General features: G+C 42.5%; 1 long non-coding RNA gene across 1 annotated transcript; it reads right to left on the reverse strand.

Moving 5' to 3' along the window:
• Positions 1 to 6,200: 6,200 nt before the first annotated feature.
• LOC126973650 (uncharacterized) lies at positions 6,201 to 7,820 on the reverse strand. Its single transcript, XR_007731392.1, has 3 exons — positions 7,680 to 7,820; positions 7,385 to 7,592; positions 6,201 to 6,731 (listed from the first exon to the last, which is right to left on the reverse strand). It is a non-coding gene; the product is annotated as an uncharacterized LOC126973650 (long non-coding RNA).
• Between the last annotated feature and the right edge of the window lie 15,615 nt (positions 7,821 to 23,435).

Below are 23,435 nucleotides of genomic sequence, written 5' to 3' on the forward strand. Positions count from 1 at the left end.
AAAAAGTAAAAAATACCAACCTTCCACCAAATGCCAAACTATTGTCTCTCGATGTAGATACTTTTTTTACCAATGTTCCATATGAACAAAGTTTAATTATCCTTGATGACCTCTTTGAAAAACAGAGGATACATCCCGGTGAAAAGGATGACATCATCAATCTTACTAGGTTATGTATGAAACAAAATTATTTTAAATTCAAAAATCAATTCTATCGCCAAAAGGAAGGATTAGCAATGGGATCACCATTAAGTCCAATTCTGGCTGAAATATCTATGGATAATTTTGAGTGTAATTTCGTGGTGAGAGACCCACATATCCAGTTTTATTACCGATACGTTGACGACATAATAATTTGCTGGACAGGCACCGAACGTCAAATCGATCTATTCATTAATAAAATTAATAAGATCCACCCAAAAATAAAGTTTAAATTGGAATTCGAATCAAACCAATCTCTAATTTTTTTGGATTTAACATTAACAAGAGTAAATAATAAATTAGAATTCCAAATCTATAGAAAGCCGTCATATACAGATATTGCTATTCCCGCGTCATCTTGCCACCCCGTACAACATAAACTAGCGGCCTTCCGCTGCTATGTTTACAGATTAATGTCAGTCTTAATACAATATACCAAATCGCGGTTTCCAACGGCTATACAAAACAGTTAGTGAACAAATTAACACGTTCATTACCACTACGATTTTCATGATGTCTTCTCAGATGCCGCCTACATTTTCCGGTGGACTCACCAGGTGACTCGCCGGCACTGCTATATAAATTGAATCGACTCGCCACGCGAGTTCACTGGCACTACTTATGGTAAATTCTATGTTTTGTTATTTTTGTGGCCGTCACAGTGTACAACGCAATTAAAAAGTGTTTTAGGACTTGTCTTTTTTCTTTAAAAAGTGTTTTAGCTTGTAAAAATGGCAAAAAACTCTTCGGATAAAAAAAAAGGTAAGTGTGTTTCGTAATTTAAGCAGTGGTTGTCAATCTTTTTAACTGTGGTTACTGTTAAGGTTATATTTTGAATTTTGTAATATGTACTTGTTAATAGACAATTTTACCCTGAAATACGGGCTCTCAGTTTTAAGAATATTGTATCAGATTAAAATATATAATTTTTATTGCGAATTTAATTGATAACAATTAAAAAAAATAGTTTTTGAAAACGTTTAAAATCTGTCGAATTAAAATTAAATGATAACTTATTAATATGCAATAATTATAGTGTCTTTAAATGAAACAACATTTTTATTACGTTCGTTTGTTAAGAAGTGCCTGATATTTTTTTAGCGCGGTTTGTGGCAGAAACGGAGCCTTACGACGACGATTTAACTCAGATGGAGGAGGAGAGACCTACAAAGCGACCATGCATAGAAGGTAACGTGTTTGTTTTGTTATTGATTATTTTCAGTTTACTTATCTTAACAACGTTTTACCAGGTGGTAGGCCTTTTATGCTAGGTACGACTACCTGTGGTGGACACCAGCAGTGCCAGATATTCAGCCGCCAAATAGTAATGCTCTGTTCCTGTTTGAATGGCACTGTAGCTAGTGAAATAACTGGGCACATGAGACTCAAGAACTGACTTCTCACATTGATGAGCGCAGTGCAGTGCATCCAATGACTGTAAATCAAAGCAATGGGTAGCACTGCAACTGTTATGAGCTGGCATGACGCTTACCATCGTGTGAATGTCCAGCACGTCTCATCACTTGTTTACATAAAAAACATGTAATATTTAAAAGCTGCTTTATTCCTATTTTTATTTTATTTTAGGAAATCTCCAAAATTACACTGAAGACAACTCGATGAAGGTTCTGTTTGAAAATGATTCTCAAGACTGGGATGACGACAATAATAACTATCAAACATGTGACATTTCAACAAATACGAAAAACTTAAATCTTACTGAAAGCAGCACTCAAACTAATACTACAGGTGATAATTCTAAGTATATAGAAATGGCCAACGAAAGCTTTGGCATTTTTATTGGACGTGAACTTGCCAATGTGCCAATGTTTAACACATTCAGTGCCATTGACACGCCTAGCGTGTCCACACTAATTCTTATCTGCATGCCGCCAGCACGCCGGGCGTGCTCACCGTTTTTCATCTATATCTCAAAGATTAGACAATATTATTGTCCGAAAGACTCTGAGCATAAACTTTCTGCCGTAAGCTAAAGTATTCTGAAGTGGTTCCAGGATCTGATATTTTTTTAAGGTTCATCAAAAATAATCTATTATGTAATGCCGCGAACATACCAGGCGTGTTCATCTCCAGCAGTTCTCAATCTTTTATATTATTAGGTCAATTTACTACATTTATAATGCCAATAATAAAATATAGAATATTTTTTATAAGTTATCATTTATTTTATTCCTTGGCACTTAGGTTGAACAAAAAAGATAAAATAAATTGCATAAAATATTTACCTATAATGTACCCCTTTAGGTACCTAATTATAAACGCTTATCAGCTGTTGTGTAACTCGGATCTGTTTCCTTCTCTCTCTTTCACCAATATCTTTTCATTCATCGGAAGAAGACAAAACCCTGCCCAGGATCTATTCCAATGTTATAAAGCTGAAGAGTTTGTTTGTTTGGTTGAACGCGCTAATCTCAGGAATAACTGGGCCCATTTGAAAAAATCTTTCGGTGTTTGATAGCACATTTATTGAGGAAGGCTATAGGCTACTTTTTATCCCTAAAAAGTAAATGGTTCCCGTAAGACGTGGGTAAAACCGCGGGGCACTGCTAATATTAGATACGTTTGGCGATCGTTTATAAATAAAGTCCCTAGTAGGAATACCATTTACTTCAGTTGCTTGCCAATTATTTTTTTGGTAATAAAACAAACCCGAGTGTCATAAAAAGATTAGGTGAGCCGCACATTGGGACGTTACCATGCCTGCCGTAAGGTCTGTAACAGAGAGCGCAACAGGCGGCGTCCTATTCCCACGTTTTATTGCACCACGGGCAGCAAGTCTTTAACATTAGTATAGCTCCTTACATCAGTGTTCGAAGTGTTCGACATCGGATGTTTCCTACGATCTCTTCCTTTCACTGGATTTACGTTTATACTTACGAAGACCCCGGCTTGTGTTATTGGACCCTGTGATTGCTTTTGCAAAGACCCCGGCTAGTGTTATTGGACCTTGTGATTTCTCTTGCATAGACCCCCGCTTGTGTTATTGGACCTTGTGATTACTCTTGCAAAGACCCCGACTAGTGTTACTTTTGTGATTGTTTTTACGACGAGCTCAGCTTGTCCTTGTGAAGAATTTGGTATCCTTACCGGCTTCGCTAATTACTTCGCTTAAAACGGTGGTAAGTTAAATTATACTCTTATTATAAATGTGAAAGATACCTACATAGTTCGTTTCATTAACGTGAAAAATAATAATCTTAACAAATACAGTGTAAACTCCAAATAACGACACTGAAGGGACTGTGCATTTTATGGCGTTATAGAGAGGTGTCGTTAAATGGAGAGAAGAAAAATCAGAATTCTAAAAATATTTCAGACTAGTTTTAGTAGTTATGTACACAAAAACAATCTTATTTAATCTTATTGGGTATAGTCTGTTATTTTTGTATGACGTCTTTTGCTTTTACTTCGCCATGTTTACAGTTTGAAAGTTTGTGAGCAACTGAGGTCTGACAAAAATGATACCGTATAGATAATGCATGACATGTATACGACATCAACGCATTGGGTAATAACCTGTAATGTTGGTGTAAGTGTTTATAAATAAATAAATGACGCCTATTTATTAGTCATGGTCAAAAACAGTAGATACACGTGCAAGCAATCCCAATTTGAAAACAAAAGAATGAATTTCTTAGAAAGTTCGGTTTGCATGGTGCCGACTGTCGAGATTATAGTGGGCTAGGATAATAAAACGACAAAAAAACGTACACAGCTGCGCAGTTTTTATAAATTTTAGCAACTTACAAGGTATTTTACGTCGTTATTGAGAGTGAGTGTGACGCTATGTAGAGTGTATCATTGTATGGTAGACAAACTAAACCAACCAAAGTCAATTGATTTCGATGCTTTAGAGAGTTTGTCGTTAAATCGAGTGACGTTACATGGAATTTACACTTGTTGTACGAGTTTACACTGTATAATAAATTCAATAGATACATAATTTGTTTGTTTCATACACTTTAATCGGTCCAAACATTGCGAGTTTTGGCGGGATACTTTAAACGTATTGTATTTGTACACACAATTTGTACACTGCAACTTTAATCATTTTCTGTCATATTAATAATATTTTGATGACTTTTGATATTTGAAAAAATGATTTTACATTTTAGGTAATGGATCCAATCGACAATTCTATGCCATCTTGCTCATGGGAAGACCCAAATTGGGTTTACCATGGGATAGAAGAAACTTTAGGAGCTATGGTAACTCTGGAATCAACTCCTCCAAGAGATGAACCAACTTCGTGTTTGACTGACGCTGAGCTCTATGGCATACTCTGTGGCAATATTATTGACGAAATGGAAACAGATGAATCCGAACCGGAACCGGAACCCGAACTGGAAGTGCAGAACATTGAAGAAGTACCTGCTATTAATGTACCCGATCGTGAATGGTGCCCAGGTAATCCTTGTGATTATCCAGTAATACCATTCACGCAGACTCCAGGCCTCAAAGAAGATATCGTCGATACACCCATTGGCTACTTTGATGCTATATGCAATATGGAGTTACTTCAATTGCTAACAGATTGCACTAACAATTACGGTGAACGCGAGAAGTCGTCAGCTAGTGCGGACAAAAGTAGAAGTAAATCGTGGAAGGCAATAAGTTGTGAAGAGTTGAAACTGTTTTTTGGCCTACTTCTTCATATGGGTTTTATAAAACTAAATAGATTATGTGATTATTGGAAACAAGAAATTTTTTTTAATCAGCCAATATTTTCATTGACGATGGCAAGAAATAGGTTTTTACTTATTTTAAGAATGTTATGCGTTAGTATAGGAGAAACAGCAACAAGTTATAGCAAAATCAAAAATATAATAGATTTTTTTAACAAAAGAATGTCAGAATTATATTACCCAACAAAAAATATTGTTATTGATGAGTCAATGATGCTTTGGAGAGGTAGATTACGCTTTAGGCAATATATGAAAGGAAAAAAAAATAAGTATGGTCTGAAGTTCTATGCACTAGCTGACCAGTCTGGGGTAATATTGAAACTGCACCTGTACGGCGGTGCGTCTGATGTTATTGTGGGAGGATTAAACCACGTTAACAAAGTGGTAATGCATTTGATAAAAGAATATTTAAATGTAGGGCACCATTTATTTATGGATAATTTTTATACAAGCATTAATTTGATAGAAGATTTATACTATAAGAATACTTATTGTACAGGAACACTACGAAAATTTCGAAAAAATAATCCTCAATTAGTTGTAAAAACAAAATTAAAAAAAGGTGAATTGTGTATACAACATAAAAATAATGTGTGTATAATTAAATGGTTGGATAAGAGGGAAGTCATGGCGATCTCTAGCAAATACAAAGGCAACTTTAACATTATTACTAATCGAAGGGGGCAAAGTAAAGCAAAACCAGAAATGATAACAAAATATAATAAAAATATGAATGCAATAGATAAGCATGACCAAATGCTATCATATTATACGTGCGAGCATAAATCTTTGCGGTGGTATAAAAAAGTTATCATTCACATCATGCAGATCGTCATGATCAACTCTTATTTCCTGTACAATGAGTATTCAACTCGAAAATTAAGCTTATATGATTTCCGATTAAGCGTCATAAAATCCATCGTGGAACCCTACATAGAACGGGAACAACAAATCCCATTACATAGACAGGTACATTGCTTGATGAAATTGGAAAAAAATTATCACGGAAAAACCAAACGAAAAAGATGCGTACATTGCTGGAGAACAAAAAAAGGAAGAGTAATGTCGCTATTTGGTTGCGACACCTGTCCGCAACAGCCAGGCTTGTGCATGGAATGTTTCAGACCGTATCACAAATATTAAGTGGTACTAAACTTATTCATAGATACCTACTGATTAAGTAAGAGTTGTACTCCACTTATCAAAAAAAAATTTTTTCCAATGTGCATTTGATCAAAGAAAAGGACAATTTCTACTGATAATTATTGTATAATATTGTTGGTCTAATTACGTTGATTTTTTAACATTTTTCTTTAACATAAGTAGTAACTATAATATTGTACACACAATAAGTGCTTTAATAAAGACGTTGATTTCTCAAATCACTATTATTATTTCAATTGAAATCACAACCCTTAGGAACTCAATTTCTTTCCTCAAGAGAATCATAGAAACCTTTTAAACAATCAAGGCAACTAATTTCTCACTTTTCTTTAAAAATATCAATGATAGCTTTCATTTTATCGTAACGAACGCGACCGTGATAATTTGCTAGCTCGCATGCTACAACACTTCCGAAATATTCATTGCATCGAATTTCAATATTAGTATTGTTGTTACAAGTCAACCCTGGTTCAGTCATGGTACCAATTTCTTTATATTTAGTAATTGTTGGTCTTCCGTCAGTCATGGTGTTTACATCCTTTTTGTCATATTCATCCATTTGTTGCGAATATGTCCATTTTTGGGAGTAAGGTACATCTTGTAGTTTTGTAAATATATCTTGCGATGAGTTCGGTGAGCTTGATGCGTTCGCGATGTATTCTGAAAGCAAATAATGATCAACAATTATTTAAAGTCGTATAAAGTGGCTATAACTTTTAATAAATGTCATTTTTATTAAAAAAAAAAACAATTAGGCGAAAAAACCAAAAATATACTAACGTAACGTAACGACATTAACTATTCTATGCGGACGAAGTCGCAGGCAAAAGCTAGTATTTAATAAACAATAAGTTCAAAACATTTACTGTCTCCAAATTAAAATCTAAACTTCTTAGAATTGTAGACAGATTCCTGTAACGTTTTAAACATCTGGAGTTGAAATGTTATCAGCCTATTTGTAAAACAATAGATGCGTCAGCAGTCAGCACGGCTTGTTTATTGTGTTATTAGCGATAATATATAACAGTGCAAATAATGTTTTCAAACACAATCGTCGGTTTTTTAAGAATCTTTTTGTTCCTTAATTCTTTTGTGTAAAATTGATGCGGTTAATTACTTGCGGTGCTGCTTCAAAAACCTTATGAAATACGTTAATATTGACAATATAATGTGCTATCTATAGGTACCTGCATATCATAAAGTAGGTACCAGGTACCGACCGAATGATTTACAATTTAACACTAATCCACTACGTCACAATAAGTGCACTAAAAGTTTTAAGACAAGATAAGAGAAATATGTTATCGGCTCACCTCCTACTTTTGGGCGTTTTTGTGAGGGTGGGCTATCTGCTTGCGTCGCATCATCATCATATTCCACTGTTTCTTGCACATATTTTGTTTTCCCTAAAAAATCATAAATAAGTAACCAAAGGTTGAAATTCACTGATCAAATTACGATAAATACTTACCTTGGAATCTACTAACTGCCATAATTTAACTTTCAAAAGCACAAACACTGCTAAAAACAAAATATCTCTTCAGTAACTCGAGAAAGACTGATCAATAAACACGGTTAAAGCCGAAATAACGCTTTCTTTGATTTTACCTCTTAACAGTGCCGGTGAACACGCCTAGCGTGCTACGTAATTCCATCCTGCAGTGCCGCGAGCACACCTAGCATGTTTGCGTTTTTTATAGGGCGGCATCGCTGGGAAGTATTAGAAAATCGTGGTGGCATTGAATGTGTTAAAAGGCGCTTTGTTATGTATCAGATTATTAGACTGATTGAAAACAATTCATAAATTAATAATTAAGGTCTCTGATAATTGGGTTGAAAGTTATGTAATGATAGAAACGCAAAAGAATCTATGAATGATTATTAATAAATACTATCAATATATTGATTAGTTTTACTTATTAATTTAATCCACAAGACTGAGTCTAAATGCTGCTATGTTAATGAATAATAATTTGTGATATTGTGTTTGTTAAGTGGTGGAAATTAGTTAAGTAAATAAAACATTATGTAAATCAACTTTTATTTTTATAACACAAAACAATTTAAATCAACATTTTTAGGCAACACAAAAATTTTTAGTACGATCTTAAAGGCTTTTACTAGTAAGTGATGCTAGTGGATGGTATAAATGCTCTTAATATTTATGGTGCGGTCTAAAACACTCAATACACAATCCTGGCTGACCTGGGCAATCTTCGCATGCGAATGCAGTTTGAACCCTTTTTTTTAATGTGCGCCAACATTGATTACAACGCCTTCTCTTTGTTTTGCCGTGGGTATCTTTTGGTAGTTTCATAATACAATGAATTTTATTCATTAAAGGCCTTTGTAATGTGGGAGGCAAATGAGGTTCTATTATTGAATTAATTACACTTAAGCGGAAATCATACAATGTTAATTTTTTTGAATTGTATTTGCTACTATGTTGACGTCGCGACATATTTACTTTAAAAGGTTGAGGATCTATGGCAGCGAACTCGCCTAGCGAGTTCAAGGCATTGCAGAATAGTTTTTTTCCATTCAAATATAAACGGGGTCTCCGCACCCGGCCCACCTCGTAAATCTTTAGTTTAGCATATATTTAGTCTAAACTATAATTTTGAGCAGAAAATACGGATGCATTTTCGAAATATTGGTGAAAAACACTGAACTCGCCAGGCGAGTCGTCGGCACTGGAATAAAATTTACGTGAACTCGCCGGGCGAGTCGGTGGCACTGAACGTGTTAATTAAAAATAAACAAAAACATTTAATTAATTCAGAACTTTATCCCGTCCCACCACAATCAAATACCAAATATGTGGGTAGTTTGACATATATTGGACTAATATCGGATAAAATAGCTAAAATATTTAGGAAAAACAATATTAATGTGTCCTTCCGAACGAATCACAATGTCAGTCGAATATGTAATGGCAAAGATCGAATAAATAATTCCAAAAAATCCGGCGTTTATAAATTAAGTTGTGACACTTGTAACGGGGTATATATAGGTCAAACAGGTCGAAATTTCGAAATTAGATTAAAGGAACATATTGCCGCATTTAGGAATAATCATCCCGAAAAATCACACTTCGCGAAACATTTAATTGATACAGGTCACTCACTCGGAAGCAATAATAATTTTAATATTTTACATACATGCGAAAAAGGATTTCGCTTAAATGTGTTACAGCAATTAGAAATAATAAATCACAAAAATAACATGTTTACATTGTTGAATGAACAAACAAATTTAGTCCCATCACCTTTTGTTACGTGTTTCTTCGGGGGGTAATACGTCACAACAGCCGACCAATCACAGCGCGTCATTTCATGGGACGAGGGTATAAAAGAGCGGCTTCCGGCTCATTTGATCCGACGTCCGACGTTCGACATTCTTGTCTCGGCCCCCGCGCCGAGCAGACTACTTCACGCGCCTGTGCTCACGCTCCGCTACGCCGCCACGCTACGCCCAGTGCTACGCTACGCAGCTCCGCTACGTGTGGTACGAGGTATACGCTACGCCAAGTTCGACTGGTTACGTCGAATCCGTTCCGGCCCGCAGCTTGCTTACAGCAATTTTTGTTGTAGTAAGTGAGTTGCGCGCCATCGCGGTTGAGCTGAAGGATACCTAACGGTGACAACTAACTCGGCTAACGTTGACCCGGTGCGTTTCTCAGGCCTCCTGACCTGAGAGAAACCGGACGACCCGATCCCATTGCACTTGGGCTTTCCCAAGGGTGACGGTTCGCGGCTATAACCAGTAGGGATAGCCGCGCCTCTTCCAACCCCCGTTGCTCCCTGCCCCCGGCGGGGAGGCTTCATCAGTATGGCTCCATCAGCGGACCATCTCAACGCCCTCGCAGTCCAGATTGCGGCTTTGGTTAAAGCCGCAAATGCCAAATTCGACCAGTCGCTAGTCGATACCGTCACCTCCGTCTTCAACACTCCAAGTCAGCCCCTTGCTGACTCTCCCGCGTCTCCCGATGAGCCCTCCGCTCACAAACCCGCGTCCGAGGACATGGAGTTCTCCGACTCCGCCTCCTGCGGCCGAAAGAGGCCAGTCCAGTCCTCCTCTGAGGACTCTGACAACGGAACCGTCACTGGCTCCGTTGTCAACACCTCCCGTTGTCCCTCTGGAGAACCTTTCAAACTGGTTCAATCCAGGAAGAAGCGCCAGTCCAAGCGCTCAGCCACCACGTCGGACAACGTACTCTCCGCGGTAACCCCTGTCCCTCTAATGTCTCTCGACATTAGCTTGCCCGAGGTCTCTGTCACCTCTTCTATGAAACCAGCCACGCGCTGCACGCCTGTCCTCCCTGCTAATAAGCCCCCACCGCCTATCTTCATACGAGACAAGGCAAAGTGGACTTATGTTGCTCAGCTCTGCGCCGACAAAAAGGTGCAATACACCCGAGCCACAAACACGGGTGAAGCCATCCGCGTAGTCGTCCCGACTACGTAGGACTTCCGAGTCCTCACTCGCCTCCTCACTCATAAGAGTGTCGCTTATCACACATATGCGCTCCCGGAAGAGCGCAAAGTGAAAGCCATCCTACGTGGCGTCCCATATGAACTCCCCAGTGAGATCATCCTAGAGGACCTGACCAAACAAGGGTTCAAGGCCGAGGCTGTACACAAAATGTACAGCCGATCCGGCAGGAAATACCCATTGGCTCTGGTCATCCTCACCAATGTCCCCGAGTCGAGGGAAATCTTCAAGAGAGAGCTCATCGTATGTGGGCTCTCAAACATCCGTGTTGAAGCTCCACACAGAAGGGGCTTCCCAGGGCAGTGCCATCGCTGCCAGCTTTATGGCCACGCAGCTGCAAACTGCTCAGCCCCGCCTAGGTGCGTCAAGTGCCTAGAGCCACACACAACCAAGGAGTGCAAACGCACCCGCGATGCGGAGACTCCTCCAGCTTGCGTCCTTTGTGGGCAGGAAGGACATCCCGCGAACTACCGCGGATGTCCCCGCGCCCCTCGTCCCTCAACATCGAAACCTGCTAAGAAGCAGCCTTCAAAACCAGGGCCACCTCCGGCCACTGGCACGAACTTCCCTCAACTGAGGAAGAGGACAACCGGGCCTTTACTCTCCACTTCTTGGAGACAAGCAGCCCTTGTCTCCCAGACATCAAATGTCAATTCCCGCCCTGTGCAAGTCACCCCGAGTGGCCGCAGATGGGCAACACCTACGCAACCAGACTCAGGAGTGCAAAACCCCCTGAGTTTCTTGAAGAATGGAGAATTCGATATTAAAGAATTCAACATTCTCGCCAATAAATTTAAAACAGCTAGGTCTCCACATGAGCGCCTTATTGCAATGATAGAGCACCAAGACCTGGTGAACTCTATGTATTAATGTCCCAATCGCGTAACGCTTCAACACCGAACATGGGGCGAGTGAAGCCTCAGGGCTTAACACTTGTCTCATTCAATACGCGCGGCCTGCGCACCAACCTCCCAGAGATTAAGGAATTTGTTCGCAATAAGGACATCGACCTATTGCTTATCCAAGAAACATTCCTTAAACCCGACGCTTCAAAGGGATTATCGATCCCTTCCTATTCTCTTATACACAATGGCAGAGCCGACGACCGTCGTGGCGGAGGCACAGCCATTTACTATAAGAGATCCCTTCATTGCTCGCAAATCGCTACTCCAGTGCTTACCAACATGGAAGCAACCGTCTGTCAGTTGGGCATGTCAGGTCATCCGTCTCTGATCATAGCCTCAATCTACCTCCCTACTCTCAAGATCCCTCTCCAGAGCGACCTTGACACTCTCCTCTCTCTAGGTGACTCAGTCATCTTGTTTGAGGACTTCAACTCCAAACACACTGACTGGAAGTGCCTATCCACAAACGGGAATGGCATCAAGCTCCGCCGTCTAGTTAGGTCTATGGACTTAGACGTCCTAAGTCCCATCTCTCCAACACACTACCCGGATAACGTAGCACACTCTCCCGATATTCTAGACATCGCCTTGGTCAAGGGTGTCGCTCTTAATTTAAGGGCGATTGAACCACTCGATGACCTGGGCTCCGACCATCGTCCAGTCTCCCTCAAGCTCGGGCCCCATGCCCCCACCCCTACCACCATACACCCTAAAACCCTCACCAACTGGGAGGGTTATAGGGAGTCTCTTGCATCAACTTTTGATGCCCACAATTCACCGTATGCAATCTCGTCCAACTATTTCGATAGTACGGATAAGATTGACATCACGGTAAAAGCACTTACTCAAACAGTGCAGTCCGCTCTCCATGACAACGAGCGGGTGGTTAAGGTTAACAGCCATAAGCTCCCGCTTGATGTCATGAACCTCATTAGAGCCAAGAATGCAGCTCTCAGAAGAGCCGCCAAGTACCCAACGCCCAACTATAGGTCACGCGCTAACTTCCTCCAAAGCCAAGTTAGGTTACGTCTCTCCGAATTGAGGAATTCCAATTGGGATTCACTCATGGAGAACATATCCCCTTCACACCAGGCGTATTACAAAGTGGCGAAAGCCCTTCGTACTGACGCAATACTCCACACTCCGCCTTTGATACGCCCCGACGGCAGTACAGCTTTCGAGGACAGGGATAAAGCGGAGTGTTTTGCTGAAAGCATTGCTTCACAATGCTCACCCAGCACTTCTTCTTTCGAACCCCTCCACGTAGCGTCGGTGGAGAATGAGGTCAGCCGTCTGAACTCATTGCCTCTCACCGACGATCCCATTCCAACTTCTGTAGAGGAGGTTAAATCCATCATCCGTGGATTAAAACCTCGCAAAGCTCCAGGAGCCGACGGTATTTCCAACCTGGCGCTCAAACACTTCCCCGAGCAGGTGATCTTCTTTCTTGTCCTTCTCTTCAACGCCTGCCTCGACCACTGCTTCTTTCCAACCGCTTGGAAAGAGGCCATAGTTATAGGGATCCCTAAACCAGGAAAACCCCTCAATATCCCCTCCAACCATCGCCCCATCAGCCTCCTCAAGGCTATGGGGAAAGTCTTTGAACGGGTTATTCTGTTCCGTATGAGAAAGCATCTCTTTCCAACGGACGGCCCTCCCTTAATAATAAACCAACAATTCGGCTTTCGTGCTAAACACTCTTGTCCTCAGCAAGTCCACCGCATTGTAGAGTACATCTACAGCGGGTTCTATCCCAAACGTAAGAAGACAATCGCTGTCTTCTTCGACGTCGTCAAGGCTTTTGACAAAGTCTGGCACGAAGGCCTAATATATAAACTCCACGCTCTAGGCCTCCCATCCCGATTAGTCCGCATAGTAGCTTCTTATCTTCACAAACGTACCTTTCGTTTCAGACACGAAGGTGTCCTCTCCTCCCCTCGCCTGCTCACGGCTGGGGTACCACAGGGCTCAGTGCTCTCACCACTTCTATACATATCGTATACCAACGATATTCCCATCCCTAGAAATGGAGTCCAACTCTCTCTTTTCGCAGACGATACCGCTCTCTACGTCCAGTCCCAACAGATTTCTTCAGTCCTCTCCAGGCTCCAACGCTCAGTTAATGAGCTAGGTGACTGGTTTAGGAAATGGCGTATTGAGGTCAACCCGGATAAAAGCTCCGCAGTCCGTTTTGATTTTAAGCGCAGACGCTTCTGCCGGGATCGACCCATTCATCTATTAGGCTCCCCTATCCCCTTCAGGTCCACAACCAAGTACTTGGGTGTGACCCTCGACTCCCAACTCACCTTCAGGCCTCACGTCAAGAAGGTGACCGGAACCGCCCGCTTCTATCTGTACCGCCTTAACAGTTTGTTAGGTAGGCACAGTAAAATGTCTTTTAGGAACAAGCGAACACTCTTCAAGGTTTGCATTCGACCGGTTTTGACTTACGCCGCTCCAGTTTTCGCTCATGCGAAACCCAATATTATAGACAAATTACAAACAGTTCAATCCATTTTCTGCCGTAAGGCTGTCAATGCCCACTGGTGTGTTAGAAACGCAGACCTTCACCGGGACTTAGAGCTCCCCACCATCCAACAACACCTTAAGTGCTTGTCTGAAACTTTCTTTAAGTCCTCAGACAATCACCCAAATCCCTTGATTAAGGAGGCAGCGGATTATACCGCCTCCCCTCCTTCACGTCATCAAGTCAGGAGGCCCAGACACGCCCTCTCCGATCCCCCTAACAAACTATCGTCTGACCTGGAACGCCTCTTGGCATCCGGGGACAATCAGACGCACTCACCTCTATTTTGTGATCATCCTTCTGATGTGACTAGTCCCAATTAGATAGCACCCTCTGTGCAATATCCCAGCGGAAACTCCATAGGGAGTGCCGCTTGCGCCTCTCTCTCCCCATGAGAAGGTCGCCTTCGATGAAGGCTTAGAGGGCACCTGCCCAAAGCCAACTGCAGGTGGTGTTTAGTGGGTAGGCACCTAGGTTTCACGTGAGTCCCACATAACCAACGCAGACTTAGGCTGCGTTGGTATGCATGAGCATTCACCACCTCCCTCCCGTCGTTATCCCGGAGGGTAGCCCATTCCCTTGCTTGGGCGCAAAAAAAAAAAAAAAAAAACTCATTTGATTCGTGATTCTTGTCTCGGCCCCCGCGCTGAGCAGACTACTACACGCGCCTGTGCTCACGCCCCGCTACGCCGCCACGCTACGCCCAGTGCTACGCTACGCAGCTCCGCTACGTGTGGAATGAGGTATACTACGCCCAGTTCGACTGGTTACGTCGAATTCGTTCAGGCCCGCAGCTTGTTTACAGCAATTTTTATTGTAGTAAGTGAGTTGCGTGTCATCGCGGTTGAGCTGAAGGATACCTAACGGTGACAACTAACTCGGCTAACGTTGACCCGGTGCGTTTCTCAGGCCTCCTGACCTGAGAGAAACCGGACGACCCGATCCCATTGCACTTGGGCTTTCCCAAGGGTGACGGTTCGCGGCTATAACCATTAGGGATAGCCGCGCCTCTTCCAACCCTCGTTGCTCCCTGCCCTCGGCGGGGAGGCTTCATCAGTATGGCTCCATCAGCGGACCTTCTCAACACCCTTATAGCTCAGTTTGTGGCTTCGCTTAAAGCTGCAAATATCCACGTCGACCAGTCGCTACTCGATAGCATCATCTCCTCCGCGGTCAACACTCAAAGTCGGCCCCTTGCTGACTCCCCCGCGTCCCCCGATGAGCCCTCCGCTCACAAATCTACTTCCGAGGACATGGAGTTCTCCGACTCCGCCTCCTGCGGCCGAAAGCGGCCAGTCCAGTCCTCCTCTGAGGACTCTGACAACGGAACTGTCACAGGCTCCGTTGTCAACACCTCCCGATGTCCTTCTGGTGAACCTTTCCAAAGGTTCAATCCAGAAAGAAGCGCCAGTCCAAGCGCTCAGCCACCACGTCGGATAACGTACTCTCCGCGGCAACCCCTGTCCCTCTAATGTCTCTCGACATTAGCTTGCCCGAGGTCTCTGTCACCTCATCTATGAAGCCAGCCACGCGCTTCACGCCTGTCCTCCCTGCAAATAAGCCCCCACCGCCTATCTTCATACGAGACAAGGCAAAGTGGACTTATGTTGCACAGCTCTGCGCCGACAAAAAGGTGCAATACACCCGAGCTACAAACACGGGTGAAGCCATCCGCGTAGTCGTCCCGACTACGGAGGACTTCCGAGTCCTCACTCGCCTCCTCACTCATAAGAGTGTTGCTTACCACACCTATGCGCTCCCGGAAGAGCGCAAAGTGAAAGCCATTCTACGTGGCGTCCCGTATGAGCTCCCCAGTGAGGTCATCCTAGAGGACCTGACCAAGCAAGGGTTCAAGGCCAAGGCTGTACACAAAATGTACAGCCGATCCGGCAGGAAATACCCACTGGCTCTGGTTATCCTTACCAATGTCCCCGAGTCGAGGGAAATCTTCAAGAGAGAGCTCATCGTATGTGGGCTCTCTAACATCCGTGTAGAAGCTCCACACAGACGGGGCTTCCCAGGGCAGTGCCATCGCTGCCAGCTTTATGGCCACGCAGCTGCAAACTGCTCAGCCCCGCCTAGGTGCGTCAAGTGCCTAGAGCCTCATACAACCAAGGAGTGCAAACGCACCCGCGATGCGGAGACTCCTCCCGCTTGCGTCCTTTGTGGGCAGGAAGGACATCCCGCGAACTACCGCGGATGTCCCCGCGCCCCTCGTCCCTCAACATCGAAGCCTGCTAAGAAGCAGTCTTCAAAACCAGGGCCACCTCCGGCCACTGGCACGAACTTCCCTCTACTGAGGAACAGGACAACCGGGCCTTTACTCTCCACTTCTTGGAGACAAGCAGCCCCGGTCTCCCAGACATCCAATGTCAATTCCCGCCCCGTGCAAGTCACCCCGAGTGGCCGCAGATGGGCAACACCTACTCAACCGACTTGTCCTCCTCTTCAACGCCTGCCTCGATCACTGCTTCTTTCCAACCGCTTGGAAAGAGGCCATAGTTATAGGGATCCCTAAACCAGAAAAACCCCTCAATATCCCCTCCAACCATCGCCCCATCAGCCTCCTCAAGGCTATGGGGAAAGTCTTTGAACGGGTTATTCTGTTCCGTATGAGAAATCATCTCTTTCCAACGGACGGCCTTCCCTTAATAATAAATCAACAATTCGGCTTTCGTGCTAAACACTCTTGTCCTCAGCAAGTCCACCGCATTGTAGAGTACATCTACAGCGGGTTCTATCCCAAACGTAAGAAGACAATCGCTGTCTTCTTCGACGTCGCCAAGGCTTTTGACAAAGTCTGGCACGAAGGCCTAATATATAAACTCCACGCTCTAGGCCTCCCATCCCGATTAGTCCGCATAGTAGCTTCTTATCTTCACAAACGTACCTTTCGTTTCAGACACGAAGGTGTCCTCTCCTCCCCTCGCCTGCTCACGGCTGGGGTACCACAGGGCTCAGTGCTCTCACCACTTCTATACATATCGTATACCAACGATATTCCCATCCCTAGAAATGGAGTCCTACTCTCTCTTTTCGCTGACGATACCGCTCTCTACGTCCAGTCCCAACAGATATCTTCAGTCCTCTCCAGGCTCCAACGCTCAGTTAATGAGCTAGGTGACTGGTTTAGGAAATGGGGTATTGAGGTCAACCCGGATAAAAGCTCCGCAGTCCGTTTTGATTTTAAGCGCAGACGCTTCTGCCGGGATCGACCCATTCATCTATTAGGCTCCCCTATCCCCTTCAGGTCCACAACCAAGTACTTGGGTGTGACCCTCGACTCCCAACTCACCTTCAGGCCTCACGTCAAGAAGGTGACCGGAACCGCCCGCTTCTATCTGTACCGCCTAAACAGTATGTTAGGTAGGCACAGTAAAATGTCTTTTAGGAACAAGCGAACACTCTTCAAGGTTTGCATTCGACCGGTTATGACTTACGCCGCTCCAGTTTTCGCTCATGCGAAACCCAATATTATAGACAAACTACAAACAGTTCAATCCATTTTCTGCCGTAAGGCTGTCAATGCCCACTGGTGTGTTAGAAACGCAGACCTTCACCGGGACTTAGAGCTCCCCACCATCCAACAACACCTTAAGTGCTTGTCTGAAACTTTCTTTAAGTCCTCAGACAATCACCCAAATCCCCTGATTAAGGAGGCAGCGGATTATACCGCCTCCCCTCCTTCACGTTATCAAGTCTACGCCGCCACGCTACGCCCAGTGCTACGCTACGCAGCTCCGCTATGTGTGGTACGAGGTATACTACGCCAAGTTCGACTGGTTACGTCGAAGCGTATATGGAATCTATACCTTCACACAACGGTCATGACGTCAGAAACCGCGTTGCCTTCGGGTATATTTTCAAATCCAGTAAACAAAAATCATTACAATAAAGTGTACCTTTACCTAACATTTGTGACGTCACTGGCGCGTGTTGATATCGGGTATACATTCAGATTTAGTATAAGCCCCTGCAAGTATTTTAAAACATACCCGACCGCAACGAAGCAATTGTTCGGTACTCTTTTGGCACGTTACTATTTCAATCGTTCTATCCTTTTCGCCCGAGGCTTGACGCAATATTTTGTTTGTTGCATCATTTTGTGACCACGTGCGAGTCAGTACTGTTTGAATTGTGATTTCAAGTGTTTTTTAATTTAAAAAGTGGTAATAAGTGCACAGTACATTGCGAAAATTATAATAAAGCGATAACTATATGGTTTGTGATCCTTTTAGCGTAAAAGTAGATGCGAATAATGATAGATAAAGCTAGTTTAGAGGGTTTTATAACCGAACATTGTGGAGTTATCGAGAATCTGGATTTTGAATCGGAGGAAAAGTACTCCATGCGATTTAGACTGAAGACTGATCAAAATGAAGAACAAGAATGATATGTTAAGTTTATCGACGAGTTTGTTAAAAAAATATCAAATTTTACGAACACTAACTGGATAGTTCGAAAGTCATATCCTTCGTTGAAGCGCTTCTTGTATCGAAAAACCTATACATGTCAACATTCATCGTTCAATAAAAAATCAGAGAAGTCGTCTCGTGGACAAAACTGTAAGGCTAAAATAGACTTTGTTATCAAAAAAGTTAATAAGGACACAATTCGAAACGACAAACTGTTGTCGGAAGGGTATAATGTGTTAGTGACTATAGTTTTTGAACACTCTCATCGTGTTTACGTTGCCGAAGCCTTGAATTTATTAAAATGCAGCCAACAAACCGAAGAAACTTTTAAGAAATATTTTGATAGTGGAATGACAACTTGCGCAGCAATAAATTACAACGAATTGAACATACTGGACTCGTTTCAAGATGAGGATCTAAATGGAATAGAGATGTTATCGAACTCTCAACTAAATCCCTCCGAAAATCATGTGTACTACATGTACAATAAATGGCGTACTGAAAAGTATGGTGACCGTAATGAATGCAATCTCCCCGAAATCATACAAGGGAAAATTGAGAGTTTAAATAAGAAAGGCTACTCGATACTATTGAAAGAAAATCCCAGGATTATCGTGATAATTACTCCTATTATGAAACGAGTCTTTCTGTCTACTGCATATGAGAATATGATTTTTGTAGACACAACATCATCGTTTGAGCCTGATATTGTTATGACGGACGATTCTACTGCCGAACGAAATGCTTTGAGAACAATTTTTCCAAATGCTCGATTACTATTATAAGCATTTCATGTTTGCCAAGCCTTTTGGCGTTGGCTTTGCGTTGCAGATCACAAGGCTGACATAATGAAAAGACAGTCAATCATGACACGATTTCGAAATATTCTTTTTGTAACTGATCCAGAAGAAACAGTAAAATTGTATAAGGATTTGACAGGTGACGAGTATGTTAAGACGATGCCAGCTCTGTTAAATCATCTGAGTAACTTATGGAAACGCCGGCTTGAATGGTGTGTCTCTGATAGATTGGATTTAATTACGCAAGGAAACAACACCAACAACATAACAGAAGCATCTATACGCATTCTTAAAGACGTGATACTTCAGCGCTGTAAAGCATTTAATGCTTGCGCATTAGTAGATTTCATTACGTCCATTTTTGAAAATTATTTTCTGCGGCGCATCGTTTCCTACGCTAACACACGAAAAACCAAGGATTCCATATATGCAATGTTCATGAAGACTGCTCGAAATATTAAAAATATATCTAAAGTCAACGGTAATGAGTACAGTGTGGAATCAGAGACAAGCCCAAATACTTTTTACACTGTGAGAGCTGATTTAGCCGTTTGTGACTGTGACGCTGGAAAATGTGGAAGATTCTGCAAGCATCTGTGTAGCATTGCACAAAACTTTGGAGTCATATTTCCCAATTCTCCTCGGCTGTCTATTCAAGATAGAATGTCACTAGCAAGAATTGCGACGGGGAATGTGATAAATGAAAATTTCTACATGAGTATGGTAGATTTGAATCAAACACCGAACAATGATTTGGACTCGATAGAACCGCAGTGCTCTTCCTCCGATACACAAGAGCCGATACAGAATGTAGACAATTCTTCGTCTTACAAGCAACAGGTTGCTGTAGAATTTCCGCACCAATATAAAAATGCACTTGCAGAGTTTAAGACTGAAGTACAACGCTTCACAAAGTTATTTGAAACAAACCCCACTGTCCACAATCTAAGAGCACTAGGAAAATTTACAAATATGATTAAAAAAATCAATACATCAGAACAAGGACAAAACTTCATTTTACGTCAGATAATAACAAGACGTATACCAAGGAAAATTAATGTTCAAAGCACAGCTCTGAGTAGACGTAAAGACAGAGGAATAGGAAAAACCAAGTCAAGGATTCAAGCTGGGCGACCGTCTAACACAGAACGCAAAACTAAACGAAAGCATAACTTAGGCCAGAATGTTAAAATGAATGTCCATAATGCGCGCTAAATTCTTTTTTTTAATTTTATGATTATTTTTCTAGTAACTAATAAACGTTGTTTATCCACTTTTGTTCTCGTATGATTTACCTCAATTCCTCACCTATAAAATAAACGTCCCTTTATCTGATATCTATCCCAAACGAATGTTGCGGTCGGGTATATTTTGAAATCCTTAACACGACGGTAAATATTTTTATACTATACCCAAAACGAATGTTGGAGTTGGGTATATTTTAAAATCCTCAACACGGCGTTACATATTTTTTTGGTATACCCGTACTCAACACTATAGAGCGTTGTGTGAAGGTATAGATTCCATATACGCTACGTCGAATTCGTTCCGGCCCGCAGCTTGTTTACAGCAATTTTTATGATGCCTCCGCTGATGGCTCCTCCATCAGCGGAGGCCCTCAACACCGTGATGCCCCAGATTAAGGCATTACTTAAAAATTTCTCACCCGAGGATACCCAAGACATCTTCAAAATACTCCGTTCCGTGGCCACCACCCAGAGTCAGCCCCTCGCTGACTCCCCCGCGTCCCCCGACGAGCCCAACGCTCATGCCTTAATTCCTGCAGACATGGAGTTCTCAGACTCCGCCTCCTGCGGCCGCAAGCGGCCAGTCCATTCCTCCTCGGAGGAATCAGATAACGGAACACTCACTGGTTCCGTACTCAACACCTCTCTCCGTCCCTATCGTCCCTCAGACGATTCATTCCAACTGGTTCAGTCCAGAAAGAAGCGTCAGGCCAAGCGCATCGCGTCTGATAAGATTTCAACCTCCTCTTCCTACCCAGTACCATTAATGTCCCTCGACATTAGTTTACTCCCGGACTCTGTCCCCTCCTCTTGCCAACCGGCGACACGCTCGCCCGTCCACCCTAATAACAAGCCTCCACCGCCAATCTTTCTCCGTGATAAGGCAAAGTGGACATACGTAGCCTAACTTTGCATCGATCACAAGGTGAGATACACCCGTGCCTCAAACACAGGTGAGGCAATACGCATAGTCGTACCGACCACGGACGACTTTCGCAACCTCACCCTCCTCCTCTCGCGTAACAACGTGCCTTACCACACTTATGCGCTCCCGGAAGAGCGCAAGGTCAAGGCTGTCCTCCGAGGCCTCCCGTACGAGCTCATACAGGAGGACCTTGTCAAGAAAGGCTTTCCGGTCGAGGCTGTACATAAAATGTACAGCCGTACCAGGAAGAAGCACCCGTTAGCGTTAGTCATTCTAACTAACGTCCCTGAAGCCAGGGAACTTTTCAAAGGAGAGTTCACCGTATGTGGGCTCTCCAACATACGTGTGGAAGCCCCACACAAGCGGGGGTTCCCCGGTCAATGTCACCGCTGCCAGATGTATGGTCACGCAGCGGCAAACTGCTCTGCCCCTCCCAGGTGCGTAAAGTGCCTCGAACCCCACAGCACCAAAGAGTGCAAACGCACTCGCGACGAGGTAACACCTCCCGCATGCGTGCTCTGCGGGCAGGAGGTAAAGTAAAGTAAAGATTAATTATACAAATGATTTGAGTTTTCTTTACTGTTACCAGAAAGTCAAACAAATATCAATTCTGTATTGAAAAGAGAGAATTGAATTTCAGCAGTTTTAAGGTAATTGGACAATGCTGTTTTGTTCTTAATTCACGAACAATCAGTTTGTAGTTTTTCAAGATCATTATTTCGGTTCTGTAACTGTATCGTGTATCAAAATAGTGCAAAAAATTTTTGTTGGAATTTGTTTCGTTCTAAGGACTAGCTCTGTCAAAACTTTTATGTGAGAATTGTTATATTTACGGCTAGTATTCACGACGAAGTATGACAGCTTAGGGATGGCAATTGACTACTCATATAATCGACACGTAAAGTTGAATCTAATGGCAAGAATCGAGCTTTAACTTTCCGTTGAACATCGAAACCGGTTATTTCGGTAATGGATTTGGAACGTTTTAACTAACAACAATGAGTTCCTCGCAAATATCAGGTATATTGGCAAGCACGTTCTTTTGGTATCATAGTTGCAATTATGAACTATACGACCATATTACAGAAGACTAGTATTAATAAATTTCAATACAGAGTATTGAATATAATTAATTGCAGAATTCGCATTCGTCTAAACTCTAAGGTCACGTGATGGTATGTGATCACCGCGGCAAGCATCCAAACGGGACCGCCGCACATCCCGTATGTGCGGCGGTCCCGTTTGATACTATATACTACATGAAAATCTAGCCATAAGTCAATTTTACAAATCTTATGATACAGCTAGTCTTTGTTCCGGAATAACAAAAGGACACCCTAGCGCATATAAAACCGGTTAAACAATGCCGCTAACACGCTACCTGCACCGGCCCTTTGAGTCGGAACTCATCTGTTGTGCTAGTTACACGTTTGCTTTCTCGAAGCTAACTGTTTTTAAATACTTTTCTGTGCTGTTTAAATCAATTCTGCTTAGTGCAAATTCAAAATATTTTCATGGATTCTTCAGGCATGGGTACGTACATAATTTTGAATGCACAACTTGATCATTTAGAGTCACTTTTTCATTTATTTAGTATCAAAAACAGACATAACCATTTTTCAGTCAAATAATTCCCTTAAAAAAATATTATTGAGCACTTTTGTCATAGAGATAAATAGAGTTAAGCTATATTAGCTGATTGGTAGTATTCTGTGAACGTTTTACTTGAATTATCAAAAGAAAAACCTTCCGCTACTTTCCGCCTCCCCATTTAATGGCCTTACAATAAAAAAAGGTTCAAAAAGCAAACATTTCAAGTATTTGAGGTGAGTTTAGAAAAATAGCTGTTATCTTTCTTTGGCAGGTTCCAATGTTGAGTACTCGGTGACTATTGCAAGAGAAGATATGTTCAACATAATTAAGCAGTGTCAAGTAAAAAATATAGACAAAAACTAGACTTTCTTGAAGGAAGACTGGCCCGAAATGATCAAATGCCCCAATAATCAAATCAATTTACTGCGCGATAGTTTGAATTCTTTTAGACACCATTA

This window comes from Leptidea sinapis, chromosome 29 (genome assembly GCF_905404315.1).
Source record: "Leptidea sinapis chromosome 29, ilLepSina1.1, whole genome shotgun sequence".
NCBI lineage: Eukaryota > Metazoa > Arthropoda > Insecta > Lepidoptera > Pieridae > Leptidea > Leptidea sinapis.